The 25,690-nt window shown below is 40.1% G+C and overlaps 1 protein-coding gene across 5 annotated transcripts in view; it reads right to left on the bottom strand.

The window, feature by feature from the left end:
- NCKAP5 (NCK associated protein 5) overlaps positions 1–25,690 on the bottom strand; it is a 909,053-nt gene that overhangs the window by 824,067 nt on the left and 59,296 nt on the right. Inside the window, exon 2 of one of the 5 annotated variants that reach the window (XM_045575731.1) lies at positions 4,778–4,930. The exons of the other annotated variants lie outside the window; for them this stretch is intronic. The gene's annotated coding sequence lies outside the window, so the exon portion shown is untranslated. The remainder of the gene's footprint in view (positions 1–4,777; positions 4,931–25,690) is intronic. 5 annotated transcript variants of the gene reach the window in all.

Raw genomic sequence — 25,690 nt, 5'->3', positions numbered from 1 at the left:
CTACAGATCATGCTTGTGATGTCACATCTAAGAAAACACTGACTATTCCAAAGTAAAAAGTAGATTTATTCCTATCATAGGAGTGTTATAATTTTTAGCTCTTTCACTCAAGTCTATGATTCATTTTAGTTAACACATATGAAGTAGGGCTTCATATCCATCCCATTTTACACATGGTATCCAGTAATTAAAATGATTGTTCTCCCTACAGACTTGTCTTGACTCCCTTGTCAAAAATCAATTGATCATAGTGTGATAGTTTAGTTCTTTACTCTCAATTTTATTAATTTGATGTTTTTATATAGCCTTATTGGTTATTGATTACAATAGCTGTTAGTAGATTTAGAAATTGAGAGTCTTATTTTACTCTTCATTTTCAAAATGGTTTTGGCTATTTTCCAAACTAAAATACCTTTCATTTTCTTGTGAATTTTATGAAAAACGTAATTTTGACAAAAGCAAGGTGGGATTTTTTTTTAGTATTGCATTTAGTTTACAGATCAGTTTGGTGAGTACTGCTATCCTAATAATGCAAGTCTTCTGACTCATAAAAGGGGGCTATCTTCCTATATACTTACATGTTATTTAATATCGAAGAACAATGTTTTCTAGTTTGTGGTGTACAAGCCTTGCACTTTATTTGATAAATTTATTCCTGGGTGTTATTCTCTGGGTTGTTATTATTAATGAGAGTATTTTCTTATTTACAGTTTTGGATGGTTCACTGCATTGTATATCTTTTAAGCTCAAGATGAAAAATGAAGTCACACCATTCATTCTAACTTTTTTGTGTGATTTACTTTAAATCATGCACCCATTTTCTTAGTTATTTTTCTATTTATTTCTTTAATTTTTATTGAATTTATTGGGAATATATTAATAAAATTATATAGGTTTCAAGTGTAACATTCTATAATACTACATCTATATTTGCATTATGTTCTATTTTAGTCCTGAGCAATATATTTTTGTTTTATTTTAAAATTTTACTTTCATTAAGTCAGGAAAAGACACATATGACTTGTATACTGTATATTTGAATTTGAAGTTAAGCTGGATGCCCAACCTTGCCAATTAAATCACTTAAACTACACAGACTCCCTTCATCTTTCCCTAGCACTCACTGAACATTCACGGGATGCACAAAGCTGACACTGTCTTAGCAGCCCACATTTGTAGAAAATACACTAACCCCTACCTAACAAGTACAAGGCATTGAACTCCCATGACCTCAGAAAAAGTTAAAAGAATAAAACATAAATAAATCACTTCCAGCCTGTTGCTTTCATCAACAATTTGCATTGAAGGCAGCATTTCCTTTGACTGCAAGACGAAAAAAATTATTGTATCAGGAATCTGAATTTCAACTCTATTTTAGGGGGACTTCACTCAAATTGTTCTAACGCTGCCACTGTACCATTGCCTTTTCAAATTATGCTAATGTTGCTGATGGCATAAAATATAGTTATATGTTTTGGAGGAAAAATAAAATAAATTCTCACTACTATATTTTGTTTTGTTTTTTCCTGGCAAATATAGCATGTATTCAAATGGAAAGAGTCACATTTGGTCATGGATCTTGGAAACTTTGTGGAGCAGAAGTGAAATTCCCAACACTTTGGAAAAATACAAACATTTAACATACCTACTTTTTTTGTGCAGTTTTAAAGACCATGATTAATCTGCCCATTCATGGATAAATAGATGTCAAAGTAAGAACTTCCTCTTAAATAATAGTTGAGAAAAATATATTAACTGTCACAGGTAAATTCCCTGGGCTGTATAAATAAGATAAACATCTCTGGGAACCAGAAACAGAGCTCAGAGAAGAAAGAGGGTACTGAGGTCCTTAGCACACTAGGTCCTGGTTTTAGAGTCACACAAATTGGGAAAGAATTTGAAACCTAATATGTATTAAGCATTAAAAGCTTTCATGAGTGTTTGAGGACAAAAGACAGCAGGCTCTCTTCCTGAAAACACAGTCAGGAAAAAGGGTCCCTCAATCTTGAAGAGGCTGGTGAAAATGAATGGTCGCCCAAGGCTACAGTTTTCTATATGTAGGATGCTGATGGACTTGATAGAAGGAAAGACAGTCTTAAAGACAGAACCTGACCAAGGCCCTGGCTAGCTCAGCTTCATTGGAGATGTGCCAGTTTTATATTTCGCGACAGATGTATCAAGTCACCTGACTGGAGTCTGCTAAGCTTGCTGGAGGCATCCACAAATCCTCGATGGAGGGGAGTGTACAGAAAGGGGAAAAATCGTCATGCAAGATAAATGGAAAGTTTAAAGCACATGAAAAATAATTCTAAAAAGAGAGCCAAAATTGAAAAATGAAGAGAATTCACTGCCAAAGAAATACAAACAATGAAATGACCAAAAAACTAACATCAAAAGAAGATACACACATGGCCAATAGATACCAGAAAGGAAATGCAAATCAAACCCACAAGGAGGTATCACCTCACACCTGTTAGAATAGCCATTAGCAAAACAACAAAAGTGTTAGCAAGGATGTGGAGAAAGACCATCTCTGTGCCCTGTTGGTGGGCATATAAATTAGCACAGCCATCAGGAAACAGTATGGAGGTTCCAATAGGGGCACATACAGGAAGCAACCAATCCATGTTTCTCTCTAACATCTCTCTCTCTCTCTCTCTCTTTCTCTCTCTCTCTCTCTCTCTCTCTCTCTCTCTCTCTCTCTCTCTCCTTTCCCCTCTCTCTTTTCCTCTCTCTCTAAAATTAATAAAAACATATCCTCAGGTGAAGATTATTAGGAATAAAAATTTTTCAAATGAATGATATGATCTAGCAATTCTACTTCTGGGTATATGTGCAAATAAAAAAAGATCAGTATCTCAAAATATCTGCATTTCCATGTTCACTGCAGCATTATTCACAATGGCCAATTCATAAAAACAACTTAAGTGTTATGTTGATGAATGAATTGATAACAAGAAATTCCATGTGTTTGTATGTACACACACACACACACACACACACACACACAGAAATATTATTAAGCCTTAAATAAGAAAATTTCTCCAGTTGCAACAACAGGCACAAACCTGGAGAAAAGGTTAAGCTAAGTGAAATAAGCCAGACATAGGAAGACAAATATTGCATAATTTCATTTAGATGTAGAATCTAGAAACATCAAACTCACAGAAGCAGAAAGTGGAAGGGTGACATCCGGGTACTGGGAGGGGAGGGACACAGGGGCAGAGGGTAGGAAGGTTTGGTTAGAAGATGAACACACTTTGGAGTTCTACCGGACACATGGTGACCACAGTCAGTACTGTGTGTACTTGAAGTTTGTTAAGCGAGTTTATCTTAAGTATTCTCACCACACACAAGAAAATGTAACTATAGGAAGCGATGTATTTATTTGTTAATTAGCTTGATTGCGGTACTAATCACACAATGTATATGTAGATCAAAACATTATACTGTTACACCTTGAAGATATACCGTTCTTCAATTTGTCAAATATACCTCAACAAAACTGAGGGGGATGATTATGAATAAAAGTTAAAACAAAAATGGAATAGCATTCATAAAAAATTAGAAATGGTGGTACAAACATAGGAAATAAGAAACATAAAAATTGGGTCTGAAGAAGGAACTATTATAAATCTAGAAAAGAAAATCATCATCTGAAATAAAAAGCCATGACCAAGATAAAGTCTAGATAAACCAATCATAAGGAATTAGTGGTATTAAACAACTTGTCTAATGGATTCACCTAGAATAAAGCACAGAACAAATGTTAGAAATATCAACTAACAGACGCTAAAATGTGTCTAAGAAATTCCAAAAAGAGAAAAAGATAGAACAGCGAAGAACTATCCTAAGAGATAATGGTTAAATAATTTTCAAAACTGAGTGTTTGTTTTATGATGGAAAGTACAGTATAAATAAAAATAAATTCACAACACAAATAATGTTAAAACTATAGAAACATCAAGCTAAAGAGAAATGGAAAATGAGACACAGTGGTACAAAAGGAGAAAGTCCTAAAACTGTGACACACAAATGAAAGCCTCTGAGACAGCAAGATTGCAGCAGAAAATGAAATGCCTGAGCACAAGACAAGAGATTTCACACTCGAGGGTAAATAACTATGAACCTAGAATTCCAAATTGAGCTAAAAAATAACTGAACAAATGACAGCAAAATAAAAACATCTTTAGACTTTAAACAAATGTTTACCTCACCAAGACAATCACTAAGAAATTATTGAAGGATGTATAGAAAGTAAAGTTTATGGTTTTTATAATTTGTTTTATTTTAGTATATTACTTTTATTAAAAAGATATATACTTTTTATATAGAGTCTTGACTATCTATATAATATGTGAACGAGCAATAAAGAAAGCATCATAAGTAATTTTACCTGCAGTACCTTAGTACTCAACAAATAGATGACAATTTTCTTTTGAATGAATATTTGTTAAAGAAAAAAAAAAAATACAAGAAAAAAAGAGCAAATCCCAAAACTAGTGTCAACATTGTGTTGTACCTAATGCTGAAGTCAAGGAAATTATTTTTAAAAAGTAATGGATGGCTCACAGAATGATTGGAAAGACTGGAAATAAGGCTGGGTTACGCTGCTGGAAACAATCCCCCAAACTCCACTGCAAAATTGAGCTGATGAGGCAACAATTGCCTCCGAAACCCAACTTCTCCCCTGCAGCTCTAAGAGCTCAATACCCCTGCCCTCACGCGTCCACACAATGGAAAGCTGCGCACGGGATTGCTTGCACTCTTTACTCACTTCAGGAATGAGTTCTCTCACAGTACGTCTGGTTGGTGGGCCTCAAGTCATATGTGTGCATCCCAGTTGCAAGGGAGGCTGGAAATTTGAGTCCCAGCTTCAATGTTGGGAGGAGGTGGTCATAATGTAGGAATGTCCCCAAATATAGAAAAGCTGTTCATAAGATGACAAGAAGTCACAGCCATGACAAATGTCTACAACAACATACATACAAAAATAGGAATACTTGCTACATAATTCCCCACCTACAGCAATGCGGTTGGGTCTAATTTAATGCCACGGAGTGTTCTTCCACAGTAACAATTTTGAGGACTGCACAGCTCATTGACTGGATGTTCCATAATGTGCCTTAGGCATTCATTGTAGACAGGTAGGTGGTTTCTAAGGTTTTGTTATGGTTGCTTAATTTTGTGAATATTCATGATCATTTGTCTCAGGAAAGTGATGACATCAAGACATGTTGTTCCCTCTTCTCCACCACTTCCCTTCCATCCACACACCCAGGTTTGCCATGGAGTTCACGGCTGTCTCCAGGCAACTAGCTCCCCTCTCCTTTCCTCTTTCCTGCCTGGGCATGGCTGTGACCAAGGCAAAGATAACCTACACAACATCCCCGGGGACATCCTCACACTGTGACTTTCATGCCATCACTACGTTTACAGTCCATTTGTTATGTTCTTGTCAGCTCTTCAATAGGCTTAACCTCTGAAAATTGCAACTCCCAGATACATCTTCTAGATCAGTGGTCGGCAAAATCATTAGTCAACAGAGCCAAATATCAACAGTACAAAGATTAAAATTTCTTTTGAGAACCAAATTTTTTAAACTTAAACTTCTTCTAATGCCATTTCTTCAAAATAGACTCGCCCAGGCTGTGGTATTTTGTGGAAGAGCTACACTCAAGGGGCCAAAGAGCCACGAGTGGTTCGCTAGCAGTTTGCCTACCATGGCTCTATGCCATTAACACTAAACTTCCTGCACCCACTATTCCTTCTAATCACACCCTCACCTTAAAGGTACTTCTCAATCGTTTGGAACATTTAATGAAGAACACACAGAAAGACAGAACTCCTATGGTCCTTGGCCAACAAGGGCTCATGCAAAGTCCTGATCAGGTCTTAGGAAAGAGCCCACCCAACAGGAAATAGAGGGGCTTTGAACCAAATGTCAAAGGCAACTGATGTGGCGAATTTAAGGCTACAATCAACTTTTTTCATTCAATTTCCTTCAATATCTGTTACATAATATTAAACTTTTTGCTTCAGCTTTTCTTGGCAAATCCTCTGAAGTCAGTGCTGCAGGAGATGCAGAAATGGCCCAGTTGAAATGCCAAATCTGAAAGATGGTTCTCTGGGTGGGGGTCTGCACCCAGAGCTGCTTTATCAAGGAAGCTGAGTTCTCCACTTCCCTCCGTCCATGTCAGCACAGACTGGATAAGCTGGAGGCCAAAGCAGAACAGGAGGCAGTGATGGAAGTTGTGAGGTACAAACGAGCTCTAAACACACTTTCCTGTTGCACTTGACCAGCATCATGGTGTAGCATTAGACGGGCCGCATGTCTCACAAGGGCAGCCACCAAGTCCAATGGCTTCAGGGCTCCCCTCACTGACACAGGCACCTGCTAGATGCCAGCTCTCAGAATCTACATTGTGAAATGCTCCCATCAACATTCACTAAGTGTGCACCCACCACAACTAAGAAACAAACCTGAAACATTTTGAAGTCATATATGAGTCTGTATAGCCTTATAAAAACACAGTGTTAGGTCATAGGGTGGGAAGAGGAAGATTTCAATGGATCAAATACTTACGTTTTTTAAATATGTGTAATAGTGTAAGTGTAACCCCAATAATATTGGAGAAGATGGCACAAAAACCTCTCAATCAAGCAGAAAATAATTCTAATTTCTGTTAAGAAGATGAATCCCACTAGCTAAAATTCCTTGGGATTATTTTGGTTGAATACAGTGATTTCTAAGTTCAATTAGTTGATTTGTAAATCTAAGAGTGGATAAAAATAATATTTTTATCAAACTGAAATGATAGAAACAGAAACCCTGAAACTCATATGCATGGACTCACACACAGTACACAACCTGCATATGTGTGCATGCATGCACACAGACAGCACATCTTACCATGCTCACCTGGATCTTTAGATACAGCTTAATACACTCAAAATAAAACCAATGGGCAAGAAAAGAGTACCCCACTGGAAAGAATCTAAGTAAAACCTAACTTGCAGAAAGGACAAGTAGAATGAGTCAGGGGACTCATCATTGCCCAAGAGATTAGAAATTTTCAAAACACTAGAACAGGCTTAAAAATAATAGTTATAGGAGTACAATTTATCAGATTTTCCATAATGACTGCCTCGGTCGAACTTCCCTGGAAAACTATTCATCTCTGCATGCTAAACCTCTGCCCCACTCCACCTACTGAGCGAGGCTCGCACTGGAACATTTCAAGTGATATCCCAGGTGTGTGCTCTGGCATAAGGGCATGGCTGCCATCCTGAACAGCACATTCACTGGGGCTTTGGAAGGGAAAAGGGTAGTGCCTGATGATTGAGGGGACCCTTTCAGCCCCTCATCTAGAATGTGTCTGCTCACAGAACCAGGAGGTTAAAAAAAAAAAATACACCTCAGTCAAAAGCCATTTCAAAAGAAGAAACACTTTGAAAGACACAAAGGGCCTCTTATTCATTCTATAACCTGATCTATGCATTGTACTAGCCTCTAATACTTGAGTCTAGAAAAAAAAAAAAAGCAATTCTTTGTTCAATGCTTCAAAAGATAGGAAAGGGGGCACAGGAAGGAGATAAGGAAGGGGAAGGACAGGAAGGAACAGTGCACAAAGCCAGAACCTTTCTTATCCTTTTGACCATCATTCTTTAGTTTGCTGAACACTGTTCCTGTACGCTCAAATTGTATAAGCTACGATGAGGACATAAGAAAGGTGTAAGCCAGAGTCCATGGTTTAGAAAGTTTTACTGTTGCCAGGGAAACGAGATTCATGTACATTAAAGGATTAGGGAAGAGTGTGTTGGTTTTCTGATTATTTATTTCCAACTGCATTTCCCCCAAGGATTTGTGATTACTTACAAAAATATACACAAAAACAAAATAAAATAATTGAGGGAGTAAAGCCAAAGGGAAAATACAAGTAGGAAAACAATAAAATCAGGTTTAAAATTAAATAAAGAAATGTACAATGTGCTGTCTAGGCAAGAGATGTTCTACAACCTTGGGTTCAAGTTTTGAGAGCCTTAAGCACAAGCTGTAAATTGCACAGGACACTCTGCACAGAGCTGACCTGCGTAAGAATGAGAGGATAACTGTTGCCAAACCGAGCTTTCCAGTGATGTGGCCTGAAAAGGTTTTCAAACATTCAATAAGGAACCAGAATTCCTGGGGTCGCAGAGAGGAGGGAATGATGGGAAACTGCATTTTTTAAAAAATCTCCCTGAGGGGACTGTGATGATGTCAGCCCTCATCCTGGGAAGCATAGCTGTAGAGATTTAGAAATGAGGGTGGGGGAATAACTCCAAACTCACTTTGCAGGAATTATGGAGAATGTGAAACTCAAGCTGGGCCTCTAAGTTGAGATGGAATTTTGATAGGTAGAGATGAGGCTTAAGGAATTTCAAATAGAGGTGAGGGCATAAGCCAAAGCACAGAGGGAGGAGGCTGAAGTATGCCATGGAGGGAATTCACTCTGGGGTGAATGTAAAAGGCCCCATCATACTAGTTAATGTATTCCTTAATCCATTCTATTTTAATTAAATCACAAAAATTTAAAGAGCTACATATACAATAAATAAAAGGTAAAACTGAAATAGACATGAGTGGAAATGTATGTATTAGTTGTCTATTGTTGCATAATAAATTACTACAAGTTGAGTGCCTTTAAAAAATTCAAATTTATGTTCTTGGGGGCAGGAATCTGGTAACAGCTTAGCTGGGACCTCTGCTCAAGTCTCAAGGCTGAAATCAAGGTGTCAGTAAGTCTTAGGTCTGATCTGAGGCTTGAAGTCTTCTGAAATCATGCAGTTGTTGCTGGGATTAGCTTCCTTGCATCTGTGGAACTCATAGCAAGTTGTTTTTTTAAGGTCATCAGAAGAATCTCTGAGGCTTCAATTCTCTGACTTCTAAACTCTCTTTAAGGAACCTGTTTGGTTAAGTCAGAGCCAATCAATTGACTCAAAGTCAACTAATTAGGGACCTTAATTACATTTTCAAAATTCTTATTATATAATGTAACCTAATAACAAGAGTGACACCATCCTATTTCTCAGCCCTACTCATACCCAAGAGGAGGGAAATCATACACCAGGTGCATATACAACAGGGACTGAGATCTTGGAGTCCACCACAGAATTCTGTCTACCACAAAGCACAAAGATAAATCAAAATTGTAAATAAGCAGTTCCAGTCAGGATAGTAGAGTAGGTAAACACTGTGCAAGCCTCCTCCCATTACCACTTCAAAATTAACACCAAATTATAGAACGATCCACCTGGAGAACCATCTGAAGATGAAATGAACAGAAGTCCTATCACCAAGGATATAATGAAGCCAAGTAGAGGCTGCTAGGAGAGCCTGGCCAGTGTGGGTCAGTGGTTGAGGGCCAACCCATGAATCAGTAGGTCACCAGTTTGATTCCCCGTCAGGGCACATGAGGCACATGCACAGGTTGCAGGCTCGATACCCAGTAGGGGCTATGTGGGAGACAGCTAATAGATGTATTTCTCATCGATGTTTCTAACTCTCTATCCTTCTCCATTACTCTCTCTAAAACAATGTTTTAAAAGGAAAAACAATGCAAATGACTGTCCCATGTAATATTATGAGAGAGAGAGAGAGAGAGAGAGAGAGAGAGAGAGAGAGAGAGAGGGAGAGAGAGAGAGAGATGGGTAGAAGAGGTGGACATATGAAACTGGCTGGACCCACAATTGCATGTGCTGGTCAATAATCGGGAGGGATATCTCAGCTACAGAGGTCCTCCCGTCAAAAGCAAGGAGTCCCAACCCTACACCAGGATCCCCAGCCTGAAGCACTAGTGCTGGGAAGAAGACTCTCCACAACATCTGGTTATGAAAACACCAAAGATTCTATCTGTCCAACTGCAGGAAACCATGCATTCTCTTAAAGGGCCCACTATAGCCTCTCTTGCTCAAGGGCACTCACCTTGGACTCAGCAGAGGGAAGGTGGCTCTGGAGACTCCAGAAATTTTCGGGGAGAAACTGAGTTGTGTGGCTTCAGGGCAGGGGCTGGAGAGATAGTTGCCACTGTCCCTGTGTAGAGCTTCTCAGAGTCAAATCTGAATCTGCATTGGCCTGGTGAACTTCACTTGCTCCACCCTGATGACTCCCTGAGGTCCAGCCCCACCCAACTCTTGCACAGCCAGGGGCTATTTTGGAGACAGAAAGCCAGCCATGGCCTCTGCTATAACCTTTCTTAAAAAACTCTCAAAAGTCCACAGACCCCAGGCAGGTACCTGCTGGCCTCCATGTGCCCTATGCCTTTCACTGAGCGTGCCTGGTTCAGCACCTGTGCCAAATCTGAATGTGCATTAACCACTCGCCCCACCATGCCTCACTCAGTTGCACACTACCTGCGTCTCTTTCAGCAGTTGAGCATTATGGGCAGCTGGTAAGCAGAGGCAGGCCTCAAGGTGCCCTATACATTTTTCTGAGTTGCCCCAGGCCCAGTACTGTAGGCAGCCAGCCTCGATTCACAGGGAGACCTCTCCCAAGTACTCCCTGTCTAGTCACAGGTAGCGGCTAAACTTTGCTGCACCAGAGCCCCTCCCAAGATGCCACAGAACCAATAAGCCTGGTGGCCATCTTCAGACCACACAGAACAACACCTGATTAGCTCTACAAACAGCACACACAAAGAGTTTTCTCATCAGGCACCAGAACACACTGGGCAAATCATGATCTATGAGGTCAGCTCCCACATAGAAACTTTTACACTGCGGTGGGGGCCAATCCTCAACCTGGGTTCAATCCCACCCACTAACATGCCAAGAGCATTAAGACTTAATCACAGCCCGGCCAATGTAACTCAGCAGATTGAGCACCATCCCATACACCAAGAGGTCACTGGTTCAATTCCTACAACCCAATGCCTGGGTTGTAGGCTCAATCCTCAGTAGAAAGCTTGCAGGAGAAAGCCAATCAATGTTTCTATCTCTCTCTCTCCCTTCCTCTCTCTCTAAAAAAATCAATAATACATTTTTTTTAAAGACAACTACAATGGGGGTGCACACAACAGACATTCCTGTAGCACCTTGTTCAGGTGATCAGGGAGATGCACCACTGGGTGGCACAAAACATCTGCTATATAAGTCCACTCTGCAAAGACCGGGAGACAAACTAGATATACTAATACACAGAAACAAACAGAGATGCAGCCAAAATGAGGAGACAAAGAGACATATCCCAAATAAAGAGCTAAGTAAAATGAAAGTAAGCAATCTACCAAATACAGGGTTTAAAAAACTGGTGTGGATATTCAAGAAACTTAGTAAGCTGTCCAACAAAAATGTAAGCATAAAATAGAACATAGAAACAATTAAAAAGAACAGTCAAAAATGAATAAAACAACTGAAATGAAGACTACACTAGGAGGAATCATTAGCAGATTAGATGAAGCACAGGACTGAATCAGTAATTTGGAAGACAAGTTGCAGGAAAAAAATAATTGAAAGAGCAAAAAGAAAAAAATAATTTTTAAAAAAGGAACAGTTTAAGGGACCTCTGCAAACACATCAAGTGTACAGACTTTCACATAAGAGTCCCAGAATAAGATGAAAGAAAGCAAGGTATTGAGAACCTATTTAAAGAAATAATAACTGATGACTTCCTTAAATTGGCAAAGGAAATAGGCATACAAGTCCAGAAGGCACAGAGTCCCAAGCAAGATGAACCCAAGAAAACCCATACCAACACTCATCTGATCAAAATGCCAAAGGCTAAAGGCAAAGAGAGAATTTGAAAAGCAGTCAGAAAAAGGCAGTTAGTTATCTGTAAGGTGATTTATCAACAGAGACTCGGCAGGCCAGAAGAAATTGGCATGAAATATTTAGTGATAAAAAGCAAAGACCTACAACTAAGATTACTCCAGCCATCAAGACTAACATTTAAAATTGTAGGAGAAATAAAGAGCTTCCCAGACCAAAAAAAAAAATAGCTAAAGAAGTTCATTACTACCAAACCAGTATTACAAAAAATGTTAAAGGGATTTATTTAAGAAGAAGGAGAGGGGGGAGAAGAACATAAATATCCTATATAATAAAAGCATAATATGCAAATTGGCCAAATGACAGAATGGCAGAACAGTGGGAGATGGGGCTGGCAAGCAGGCAGCACCAGGCCAGGCAAGGTATGTGCCAGCAGGCAGAAGGAGGGGATGGCGATGGGTGGAGGGAGGCGGCGGCAGCAACCAGCTACAGCGGAGGGGCAATGAAGGGGCAGGGCTAGCTACTTGCCAGCACTGTCCCCTCACTGACCCGCCTGGTCACCTCCTGCAGAGGGAGGCCACCAGTGGCAGCTGTGGTGGCAGGGGGCGAGGCTGATCTCTCGAGACCAGTGCCATCCCCTAATCAACTCATCTGGTCACCTCCCATAAAGGGAGGCCAGATTGCGACTTAGGCCCATTCTGGGAGTGGGCCTAAGCCATCAGTTAGACATCCCCTGAGGACTCCCGAACTGCGAGAGGTGCAGGCTGGGCTGAGGGACACTCCTTCCTCCTCCCTCTCTCATCCCCCACCAGGCCTATAGTGAATAATAAAATGGTAAAAACATCATACCTATCAATAATCACTTTAAATATAAATAGGTAAAATGCTCTAATCAAAAGACACAGGGTAGCTGAATGAATAAGAAAACAAGACCCATAGAAATGCTATCTACAAGAGACTAATTCAGATCAAAAGACACATACAGACTGAAAGTAAAGGGATGAAACAAGATATTTTATGCACATGAAAAGGAAAAACAAGTTAGGGTAGCCATATTTATATCAGACTAAAACAAAGACTATAATAAGAGATAAAGAAGCATATTTCATAGTGATAAAGAGATCAACCCAACAAGAGGATATATCTCTGCAAACATTTATGTATCCGACATAGAAGCACCTAAATATATAAAGCAAATACTGAGGGACAAAAAGGAAGAGACTGACAGTAATATACGGTAGTAATAGTAGGGATTTTACTACTCCATTGACATCAATGGGTAGATCTTCCAGACAGAAAATCAATAAGGACACAGCAGCCTTAAATGACACACTAGATCAGATTAATTTAATTGATATTTTCAGAGCATTTTACCATAAAGCTATGGAATGTACAGTATTTTCAAGTGCACATGGAACATTTCTCAAGATAGACCACCTGATAGTGCATGAAACAAATCTCAATAAATGTAAGGAGATTGAAATCACATTAAGAATTTTCTTCATTCCACAATGGTATGAAACTAGAAATCAGTTACAAGGAAAAAAAGCTGAACAACATATGGAGTCTACCATGTTACTTGACAATGAAGAAATGAAGAAATCAAAGGCTACTTTGAGGTAAATGAAAATGTAAACACAATGATCCAGAATATATGAGACACAGCAGAAGTATCTGTAAGGGAGAAATTCATATCATTACAGGCCTACCTTAAGAAACAATAAATATCTCAAGGAAACAATCTAACCTTTCATGTAAATAAAGTTAAATTTTACTATTTGTGACAATATGGATGGAGCAAAAGAATATTATATGCTAGGTGAAATAAGTCAAACTCAGAAAGATACATACCATATGATTTTACTTATATGGAACCTAAAGAACAAAATAAATGAACAAACAAAACAGAAACAGAGTCATAGAAAAAACTGATGGTTGCCAGATGGGATAGAGGTGGTGGGGGCTGGGTGGAAAAAGGTGAAGGATTAAGCACAGATTGGTAGTCATAAAACTGTCATGGGGATATAAAATACAGCATAAGAAATATAGTCAGTAATATAATAACTATGTCTGCTGCTGGGTTGGTACTAGACTTAAAAGGGGAAAGAAATTGTAAATAATATAAATGTCTAACCACAATGGTGTATATTTGAACCTAATATAAAATAATACTGAATATTAGCTGTAATTGAAAAAATGTTTTGTCAATAAGCATGATTTTTGAACCAACAGAGCACTTGCAATTAAGCATGTAAATTTGGCTCTGAGCTTCCTGGCAGTTGAAGTAAAAAGAAAATATGATCTGAGTTATGAGAAATGGCTAAAGAAATTTTATTTAATCATAAACTGACTATTCCTGGAACTAACTTATGCAAGCTATTTCTCAGGACTTTACAAAGGAATCATAAAATGATACAGTATCAATATAAAATAGAAGAAATAAGATAGAGTTAGGTGAAATCTGATCCCAAATAACTCTCTGTCCAGTAGGGAGAGTGTTTGCCGCCACCCCAACCTCCACGCCATGGGGAATCAGCAATGTTATAAACCGGTGTTCAATGGGCTACTTGCTCAATTTGAAGTACTACAGGCTGGTAACTGGAGCACCCATAACAGGTATTAACCATAAGGAGGCACAGTGAGTTATTCCAAGGAAGTGAGAAGACTGAATGCAAACATAAACTTAAGTTAGAAACCAGAGGGATAGAATGTGTGGAAGAGATGGGAGCAGTTCACGCACTCCATAGCCTCTTACTGTTGAGCGCTATTTGGCCATTTCCCTGGGGAGCAGCTTCCCCCTGAGCATCTTACAGGCCTCACTTGATCTCTGGCAGAGCGGATCGAATGCCTCTGCTTTGCTTTATGGTTTTCATAATTGGTTCTAAGCACTCAGTAGAGTGAACCATGTCAACCTGTTCACTTGTGCTCTAAAATACGCCTATGGTTGCATGCAAACTAACCATTCTTTGTTCCATCCACTAACATATTATCTGTTTTTATGACCACATCAATTCTACCACTTCCTGCTCAGGCTTGGTAGCTGATTCCCTTCCTAGTCTAGCCTTTGCCCTCACTCTCAGAGTCAGCACTGACAGCATTCACTCCAGTTTACTCACTGCTTGTCTCATACCATCTGACCATCTGCTCCTTAGCAATGATCTCTTTCAACCACTTTCATTCTCAGTTTTTATAGAGATGCTTAATTTAGGTTTACAAAGCCTATTGATGGAAGAGGCCTTGAAATTCCCCAGCTCATCTTCCTCCTCAATGAAGGCCATCGAGTCACTGTCTGACCACTCTGGGAACAAGGAACTATTTCACGGGGTCCCAACTTCTTTCTGTGAATTTCCAAGTGATAGAAAGTTCTGCCTAATATTGGGCCCCACTGCTTCCCTTTAACTTTCATCCTTAAGTAATAGTGGAAGTTAAGCAGTGTTCTCTCAGGTAAATTAAAACATCCCCCTATCTTCACATATGTTAATGGGACTATCAATGGGCACAACCACCTGATGCAGCAACCACCTACATGCACAAACTCACACTCAACAGAAATGTGCACATTTGTTCACCAAGAGACATGTTCTAGAATAGCTGTCGCAACACCATTTGCAATGGTCCCACACTGGAAACATCCAAACGCCTCTCAACAGGAGAAAGAATTTATCATGATATCGTCTCACAACGGAGTGCTATACAATGATCATGAAACCTCCATAATGAAACACAGAAAGATGGAGGAATCACATAAACAGTCTGAATGACAAAGACTTACATGTATTGTGTGATTAACTTATATAAAGTACAAAATGAGGCAAAATGATTCTGTGCCACTAGAAGCCCGTATGCTGAGTATATTAAGGGTATGAATGAAGAGGACTTGAGCAGGGTTCTGAGGGGCTGTTTGAAAGCCAGTAACATGGACATTATCAGTTTGTAAAAATTTATCAAACTGTGTGCTTAGGTGCACTTACTTTCTGTACATTAAACTTCAAAAAGGTTTTAAAACCTTCCCTCTTCCTCCTCAAAATGACCTGAATAAATAAAATTCCTTTACCATTTCTAGAATGTTCAAACCTACCCCCATGCCTTTTAACTTGGCAAAACTCTGGTCATTCATTGGGAAATTAATCATACCTCTCTCTCCCTTCCTCTCTGTAAAAAAAAATAAATAAAAAATATATTTAAAAAAAAGAAAAAAAAAACAGGATGAAATTTCTCAAAAAATTAAAAATGGAACTTCCATTTGACCCAATAATCCCAATTCTAGGAATATATCCAAAAAAACCAGAAACACCAATCAGAGAGGACATATGCATTCTTATGTTCCATAACAACACAATTTGAAATAGCTAAGATTTGCAAACAGCCTAAGTTCCCATCAGCAGTTGAGTGGATTAGAAAACTGTGGTACCCCATACTACCCTGCAGTAAAAAAAGAAGGAATTCTTACCATTTGCAACAGCATGGATAGAACTGGAGAGCATTATGCTAAGTGAAATAAGCCAGTAGAGAAAGATAAATATCACATGATCTCACTCATTTGTGGAATATAATGAACATCATAAGTTGATGAACAAAAATATAACCAGAGTCACAGACACATCAAACAGACTGTCCAATCTATGAGGGAAGGCAGGGGGTGAGGGTATAAGATATCAACCAAAGGACTTGTATGCATGGATATGAGCAAAACCAATGGACAACAGATGAGAGGGGAGGTGGGCGGAATGAGGGCATGTGCTGGGGAGTGTGGGAGGCGAGGGAGTGGTCAATGGGGGAAAAAGAAACTTCTGTAATACTTTAAACAATAATGAATTTAAATTTTTAAAAAGAACGATTTTTTCTTTGGATTCTCTAGAAGCACATATATTCCGTGTCCACTGCACACTTCCTCCTCTTCATTTAGATCAATCTCAAGTTGATTTAAAGACTGACCTTTGCCCTGACTTATGAATCCTTTTCAGATACTTCCAGATGGAGAGTTGGAGACCATTATTAAGCAGATCCCTACCAAAGATCTGACTCAGAATTCCTTACTTCTATTCCTCTTCATCATCCACAAATTGACCAAATGTCTGAAATTCTTTCTTATAATTTTCTCTTCTCAAGAAAGAAGCATACTAATGTGAACAATGAGACAATGAGGAAAAGCATTCTCATTCATGTAGGGTTAGTGGTATCACCACAGAAGGTGAGATACATGGGTAATAAAACACAAACCACATCTCTAATGAAAAGAAGGAATTCTTCATTTAAAATAATCAAATGAAAATAATGCTTTTGATGGTGATAAGGGTTCTGGATAATAACTTATCTTTCCAGAGCAAATATTGCCAAAAAAATCTGCAGCCATTTATGTCATGAATGTTATTTTTCCTCACTGTTTACACACTCATTTATACACTTGGTATCATGCTTGGTTACTACACAAAATTTGCTAATTTTCCTTTCCCACTTTTCAGTTTTTCACTTCAGATAATATTCATGCACATTAATCATTTCAATGAACAAACAGTCAAGACAGAAGCCATCGTCTTGGCCACATTCATATTCCTGTCACCCAGCCACCTTTATAACTAACTTGAGGCCTGGTACACGAAATTTGTGCATTGGGAGGGGGAGAGGTATCCCTCAATCTGGCCTGTACCTTCTCCAATATGGGACACCTCGGGGGATGTCTGACTGCTGGTTCCGGCCTAAACCAGCAGTTGGACATCCCTCTCACAATCTGGCACTGCTGGCTCCTAACAGCTCGCCTGCCTGCCTGCTCGCCTGCCTGATTGTCCCTAACCATTTCTGCCTGCCAGCCTGATTGCCCCTAGCCGCCACCCCGCTGGCCTGATTGATGCCTAACTGCTCCCCTGCTGGCCTGATTTCCCCCAGCTGCCCTTCTCTGCGGGCCTAATGGCCCACAACTGCCCTCCACTGCCACTACCCGCCTCCTCTGCTAGGACCCGCTTCCTCCATGCAAGGTGGCAGAGACGCCAGGACAGACCTCCTCTACACCAGGCAGATTCACAGGAATCCCAGGCCTCCCTGTGCAGAGCGGCCACTGGGTCATGCCTCCGCTGTGTGTGTGGCTATCTTGTGGTGGCCATCTTGTGACAGTGTTGCACGAGGGTGTCACACAAGGGTGTGATGCCACCGAGGCTTTTAGTATATAGGATGGTTTGGTCTATACAAGCATAACCCACCCCATCCCAGGTATATAGATATGTAGATACATATTTACATACACTGATACAGAGAGACATTTATAGAAAGATAAAGATATGAAGGAAAGAGAGAATGAAATTATATATCTGCAAAGATTTTTACCAAGTCTTTTGAGGAACTCTCTCTAGAAAATTGGACACACATGTCAGTTCTTTATAAAGATCTTACAAAAGAGAGAAAGAAAATCTAAGAAAGCTCCTCATGCAGAAACTATTTAATCAAAGAGTAAAGGCAATTATAACATCTGTTAATCTTCTGCGGAGGTTCTAATTAAACGCTCTGGAGAAACACCCTTTCCAGGGCGATCCTTTAACATCTGTTGTGAGGACTCACAGCACTGTGCAGTGACGAATCACTTCAACACTTTGGGAAAAGGAGCCTTCTGGAGATCACAGACACGGCCAAATCCCATGCCCAGACCTGTACCACTGTCCCAGGGAGGCGGGGGTGCGCCTCAGAGCGTTTTGTTATCAGACCGGAGGCAGGATTGCAGGGCCAGAAATGGCCTTGGGACTATCTGATTTTCTCCTTCACTTGCAGATGGGGCCATTTGACCTATGTCCTGCAGCCACTAGTGGCAGAATTTTACAAGCAGGGTCTTTCAATTCTCTGTCCAGATTACACTCCACTCTGCCATGCTGCTTGCTCTTTTGGCTTCTCTCTTTGTCTTGTAATTTGGACGTGTTATATGTTTTAACCCAATTAGCATTTAAGTTTATGAGAGGTGGAGAAACTGAAATAATTCCCTTCTTCTTTAGCTCCCTGTCCACTGAGAAACACTGACCATCATCCCACTCCTCTACTCTCCTTTTTTGGGACAGAGGGGGAAGGGGTGAGGTAAATGAATGTAAAGAAGGAGAAGATCATAAGAAATGAGAAAATAGAGGGAGAGAAGGAGAGAGAGAAGATTGAGAAATATAAGGAAAGAGAAATAAGGTGGTATAAGAGAGAGATGGAGAAGGGTAAGGGAGCAGGAGGAGCTAGGAAAGGTGGTCCAAGGATGCAGAAAACATGTATCAGGTTAAGACCCCACTTAAAGGATCTGGACACTTCTTATACCCACCCTCCTCCATGACCTGGTTCCAGAACACTTCAAATCAGCAGCCCTGTACATACATAGGATCTGACAGTTGTGCCAAATAAAATTCAGACATGATAAAGCCAGGGGCATCACATAAACAGATGCGATGTGTTAAGCAATGAAAATATGTACATATGGTGAGAACATAAGAAATGCATTCACAGCAGGAGGGGTTTGGGGGTGGGCAGCCCCTTTGGTAGTTCTTCTGGGCTGCAAATACTTGTATGTGCCAAAAGGCTGAGTAAATGGGGCTCTTGACAGGAGGCATGGGGATTAAACAAATCCCTGTGACCGGGACACATAGAGCTGTCAGCAGCCCTCTCATTTCCCTTCAGCAATCACCTACTTACAAGGTCCCACTATGCCTTCAAGGATAAGGAGCCAACCACGATGGTAAGATCACCATGTAATGGGAGTCTATTGCTGTGCAGGCAGGCACCCCCGGTACTTCATCTCACTTAACCCTCACGAGGTTAAATAATCTAAATATCTGGCTCAAAGTCTTACTGCGCAATCTGAAACAAATGAACCTCTTGGTACCTTGGTTTTCTCTTCTAAAAAATGGAATTAATAGTAATGTCTAGCTCGCAGGGCTACATTGAGGATTAAATAAAACAATATATGTAGAAAGCATAGCAGGGCCAGACACACTATAAGCACTTCATAAATGGCACCTGAAATTGTTGATATTACTGCATTTTATGGACAAGGAAACCATGTTCAATGAAGCTAAATAATCAACCCAAAATCAATGGCGAGCAGAACGAATGCCACATGGGCACAAGTTGCGGTATTTTTCTGTTACTCTACCTGTATTAACTGACTGCAAAGTCCTGGCCTTTCCAGCTGCAGCCTCTCAGGAACAGGGCATCCAGAAAACATCTAGCCCGACCTGGGAAACGTGAAGGAGCACATTCCTCAGCTCAGAATATTCCCCTCCCCACTCCCTTGCCCTCATCAACAGGGAAGAAAAATCTTTATTCTCTTCTTCATTTTTCTATGCATATGGAGCTTTCATTTGACAAATGCTATAAATACTGATGCGTTCATGACTGGAAATACACGGGCGCTCACTCACTCCTTGAAAGTTGGGTTAAACGCAATAGCATGCCTTTCTGCCCTGAGTCCGTGGGCATTTTGAATGCTGTCAGATCTGAATGTCATCGGTGGAATTGTCAAAAGGGATGTTTTCATACATGTAAAAATGGAGAGGAGAGAGTGCAAAATTAATGCCAGAAATCTTGCTTATATCCATCATTTACCAAATATTTGTTGGGCTCCTATCATTCGCCAGCCAATGTTCTAGGTGCTAAGACTACAATATTAGGCAAGATAGATACAGGCTCTGCCTTCATAGTGCTTATAGCCTAGATGGGAAGATGTTCTTGATCAAATGTATACCCCCTATTTAATCATACTAATGATAAGTGCTATAAACTAAGTACCTGAAGCTACTAGAGTATGCAACAAGTAGGGAAGCTCTTCTGAGGAAGGGTCACTTAGGCTGAGGACACAGGGACAGGGAGGGGAGCCTTCCTCAGGAGGAGAGATTGGTGAATACGAGGGATGGAGATGGGCCAGTGGTTAGTCAGAGCATAGCTCTGGACTAAGCTACTGAATGAATTTTGGAAAGTCCCCACAGTTCTGTTTCCTTCACTGGACAGTGAGCATGATGGATCTGAATCAATGGCCCCCTTAGAGTGAAAAGATTCTGGTCCAGGTGCAGGGAGTAGACACCCAACTTTGTTGAGAGTGGGGCTCCCACAAAAGCAGGATGCAAGTATCAACTGTTCCTAGGATAGGAGACAAACCATTTCTTTCCTCCATATATTCAACAGCCAATGCTAGTTTTTGTAAACATTTACAATCAAAAGGTGGAGACAGGGCTCCAACACAGAAGAAATGTTATGTCTAGATTTTGTATTTTGATATGCAAAGTCCTGGTTTGGTTGATAGGCTATAAATGGTCTACTGTTACAATTGGTACGTATGTGAGTTTATTCAGTTTAATAAGGCCCTCTACTGGCAATTTCTAAAAATACAGTCTTTTTCAAATTTAATAAACTAATTTAAGTACTTCTAGTAATAAAATTTCTCACATTCCTGATTATATCTGTCTGCACTGAAAAATGAAAAGAAAATCAGAAGGGAAGAACTATGTGTCAGTTTGAGTGAGATATTCATTTACTTATTCATGAAGTTGCATTTCATGAGGTGTCATTTGCATTCTTCTAATGAAATTACTCTAGATGTCAAAGGTACTCACAAATAAAGGATATTCCTTACATTAAAACATATCAAGTATTCATGGAACCATAAAACCAAATTATGAATGTTATTTACCAAACAATAAACCATATCATTTATGTCTCTTTATCCACATACAAGTAATTGACTAGCATTAGAATAAAAGAGATACTGAAGACAAGCCTTTTAAGCTGCTTCTGATATGGCACAACTAACTTCTGCTTAACAACTGAAAAAAAATAAAAATACCCCACCAATATATAGCAACTTGAGAATTTAATTATTAGTATAATAAGAATGTTTTAAAAATTGTTTTTCATTGACACATTTGTCAAGTTGTTGAAAGGAATGGGAAAGGTTAAATATAGATTCCTAGAAACCTAAGTAAATTTTTAAATGAGGCAATTAAAACATTTATAAGTAACTTTAGGAAAAAGGTTTTTTAACAGGATAAAACTATAATCAACGATAAATGATGTGACTCAATAGTAAACATTTACAATCATGATAAAAATAAACATTAAATATACATTTATTCAACAATGGTGATACAGTTCATTGTAGAACAGGGAAGGTATAGGAGGTTTAAGAAATATATATAATCTACCAGAATAGGAAATAAACAAATAAATTGACATTATAAGTAGATATTAAAACATCATTTAGAGAAATATCTCCAAAAAGCAGCAGAAAGAGTAGAAAAGCCTCTGAGGACCAGGCCTAGGCTGGGAGGGGGAGAGCAGCTCCAGGGACTGCATGTATTTGCAATGTTTATAAAATTGCATGTAGATAAAACTCAGCACTATCATTCACTGTTATACTTAATGATATGTGCACATGTATAATTATATGTGACATGTAGTTGTATGTTTATATAAACATTTTGGTACTACTTAGTTTTTTAATCTGTGAGCATGCATCATTTGATTTTGTAGGTTTCTAAAGCTGACAGTAGAACCATTTGGAATATGTCTTTTGGGCTGACCTAGACAAGTGCTGTTTCCAGATCCAATTTGTCAAAAGAAGCAAGTACCCTTCATGGAGCAGCCTGTCAGACATATATCCTGATAGTAACACTTGTCCCCACATTTCAGAACTAACAGTCCTGCTTTCAACACCATAATGTCCATCTGCCTTAGTATAGGACCTTATAGCACAAAATGGGTTTGGGACTTTCCTTTTGAACTCAATCTAGTGGGTTTCCATAGTGTGTCCAAATCCTACTGAAAGCATCGGTAATCCAGAAAGAGTATCTCTAAAAGGAGTGATCGCTGCTCCTGCTCTAAAATACCAAGATTAATTTATGTAACTACAGGGAAGTACCTTGTGTAATTGAGACTTCCAAACCGACACGACACACTCCATTAGACGAATATGTATTGGGGCATAGTAAACGCTGTGGGTAATGTTCTATGTATCTGAGAGATTTATTATTTCATCTATAAATAAAGCACAATTGAGAATCTAAAATTCCAAAGGCATTAAACTGTGTAGAATTAGAAACGTAGAAAAAAAATAAGGCTGCATTTAACTGGTTCTAGGAACTTGCCAGTCTTCAGTCTCAACCATTCTGGCTATTTAAAAGCACTATCACAAAATACCAATTTTCTAAGGAACAAGCCAACCAGTATTTCCTTTTTCCTTTCTTCCCTCTTCTTCCCCCTCTTTCTCTCCAAGCTGAACTCAGCCTACCAACACCCAGATCAAGAATGCAGATAATCCTGATGGTCAGCTGTAAACTTGGGCTTGCCTGCAAGGGGAATCATACCTGAGGTTAAAAGAAAAACAAAAATAACAAAGGACTAGGCATGGACTTTAGGGAATCCTGAAAAACTAGGAAATGTGAATCCCCAGTCCAACTCGCTGGCACCTAGAAGGGTTCATCTGGTTTCCTGGTCTGACAGAACACTAGTTCAGGGGAAAAACTAAGTCCCGTCATGGCAAAGCTCATGAGAAATACTGCCTTCTACATCCAGAGAACAGTGCAATGAAAGGTCAAGAGTATGATCTCAGAGTTCAAATCCTGCCTCTCCCTCTTACCACCCATGTGACCTTTGTGTATGATTTTGCCAACCGGAACCTCAGTATCTTTGCCTGGAAGATGAGTATAATGAAATAGCACATGCAAAGAACTTAGAAGTGTGCCTGATATGCAGTATTCACTCAATAGTGATTATAGGGAAGAAAACAGTTCAAATTTTCTCTTACAGCGCCTATCAAGTATGCATTCATACATTTTTTTTCATGATTCAGTGGGAACCCTGTGCCAGGTGCTGAGCTGTGCATGAGATTACCAATTTGGCAAGGGCCCGGTGGGTAAATTAGATGGATAGAGAATGCCACAAGCAGGAGTATAAAGGTATACAGGTACTAAAGAACACACAAGCCAAACATGTTCAGGTTACAAAGCATGTCTGATAGCTAAGCCAGTAATTCAGTCCAAATCATCTGAGGAATGTTTTAACTATTTCTGGGTCTGAATCTCACCTTGTAGATGCTGATCCATTAAATCATTGGGATATGGGCATCTGCAAGGTAAATAATAATGGCAACAGCTAACACTCATGGGCATTAAATGATGCCTGGTATTGTGCTGTTTTGGCTATCATCATTTATTTAATTCCTTCCCCCCGCAGACCCCCAAAAGATGGGCACTCTTATTATCCACATTTTAAAAGTGAAAACTCAAAACAGACAAGTTCATTAACCAGACCACAAAGCCAGCAAGTGATGGAGACAGGCCTTGAGCCCCTCAGTCTCGTTCTGGTCCAAGTCTGCCATTGCTGTGCCCTGATGTCCCTCCTCCCTCCAGGGAAGGCTCTGTTGAGCTGTCTGGACAGGAGCCTCGAGAACAGATCTATAAGTGCTCCGGCTGAGTGGAGAGAGATGAGCCAGCAGATGCTGGCAAGCATCACATCAGCATGGCCTTGTTTGCATATGAGGAGCCTGGCACTGAGAGCTTTCAACCACAGAAGTCAAAACCACTCGGCACACTTATGTCATATTTTTATCAGCCAAGGGCTGGGGCCTAGATGCCTCATCAGGCAATGAGATAGTTAAGATTAACAACCAATTCTGTTTATTTAGTATTATACAGTGAACAACTACTCTGTATCAGGTGCAGTGAATACAGGAAGTGATTAAAACACAGCCCTTGCCCTAGCTGGTTTGGCTCTGTGGATCGAGTGTCAGCCTATGGACTGAAGGGTCCCAGCTTTGATCCTGGTCAAAGGCACTTGCTCAGGTTTTGAGCTCGATCCCAGGTAGGGGGCATGCAGGAGGCAGCCGATCAATGATTTTCTTTCATCATTGATGTTGCTATCTTTCTCTCCCTCTCCCTTCTTCTCTGAAATCTTTAAAAACATATTTTTTTAAAAACACACCACACAGCCCTTGTTTTCAATGGAAAGAGATATGTAACACTGTGGCAAAGAGCTCCACATGGCCCAGAAAAAGTCAGCACAGATGCTCTGAGGTCCAAAGGAAGACATCGACTTCGAGAGTCCAGAGGAGTCCCACAGGCATGGGCAAGGCGGGTTGCAGAGAGAAGAGGAATGCAGAGTGTGAATCCAGTTGACTGTCCGGACCTGAGGTCTAGACTGCAGTGCGAGAATGAGGGGGCAGGAGGAATCCACGAGAAAGTGAAAAGAAGGCTCTGTGGACAGGAGGGGCCCCAAAGAGAAGTCAGAAGCACAGGTGAGGTCCATGAGAAGAGCTCTGAGATGTGAAAGTAAAGCAGAAGCACAAAATGTCAGAGCTGGGACCCACCTTCCATCTCTCAACCTGTTTCTGATGCAAAATGCCTTCCTCAGGTCTCACCTGCGGGAACCACCTGGCTTGCCTTTCAGCCATCAGCTGTAAACTAATCAGAGTTCTCGAGTGAAAACAAAGACAGAGACACTCAGAAGCGTTCGTGGAGCCAAAGACAAAACAGGCATGTTCTCTTTGCAGGAACACCTTCCTACACCTTCACACAGGCTCTGCTCCTACGAGAAGGCCTGCTAACCATGCGTGGGTCCCGTTTCTTTCCTAATCTCTAAGAACTGAGCTGTGAAATGCATGCCCGCGGGAGCACAGGGATTTAGTTCCTAGCTGCAGCTCGGTCACCGTCTTGCCCGGTGATTTTGGACAAATCATTCCCCTTCCTTGTGCCTGAGGTTTTCTTCTGTAAAAAGATTAAGCTTTGAGTAATATTTTGAAAACTGCTTTAGCAGCAAATCCCTTATTTTAAATGAAAATGCACAAAAAAGCACCAAGCTGTAATCCATAAACCATATCCAAGCAGCGTGTGCTCTGGCGGAAAAACTTGGGAGCTGACAGACATGCAAGAAGTTTCACACCTTAGTCCCCCCTGGAAAGCCTTTCTGGCGCGGGTTCTTCCAGCGCCCTGAGGCCAGAGGC

The sequence above is a fragment of the Pipistrellus kuhlii genome, unplaced genomic scaffold, assembly GCF_014108245.1.
Source record: "Pipistrellus kuhlii isolate mPipKuh1 unplaced genomic scaffold, mPipKuh1.p scaffold_m20_p_7, whole genome shotgun sequence".
Lineage (NCBI taxonomy): Eukaryota > Metazoa > Chordata > Mammalia > Chiroptera > Vespertilionidae > Pipistrellus > Pipistrellus kuhlii.
Note: the sequence above shows the minus strand (reverse complement) of the source record. Positions and strands in the feature narration are given on the sequence as shown.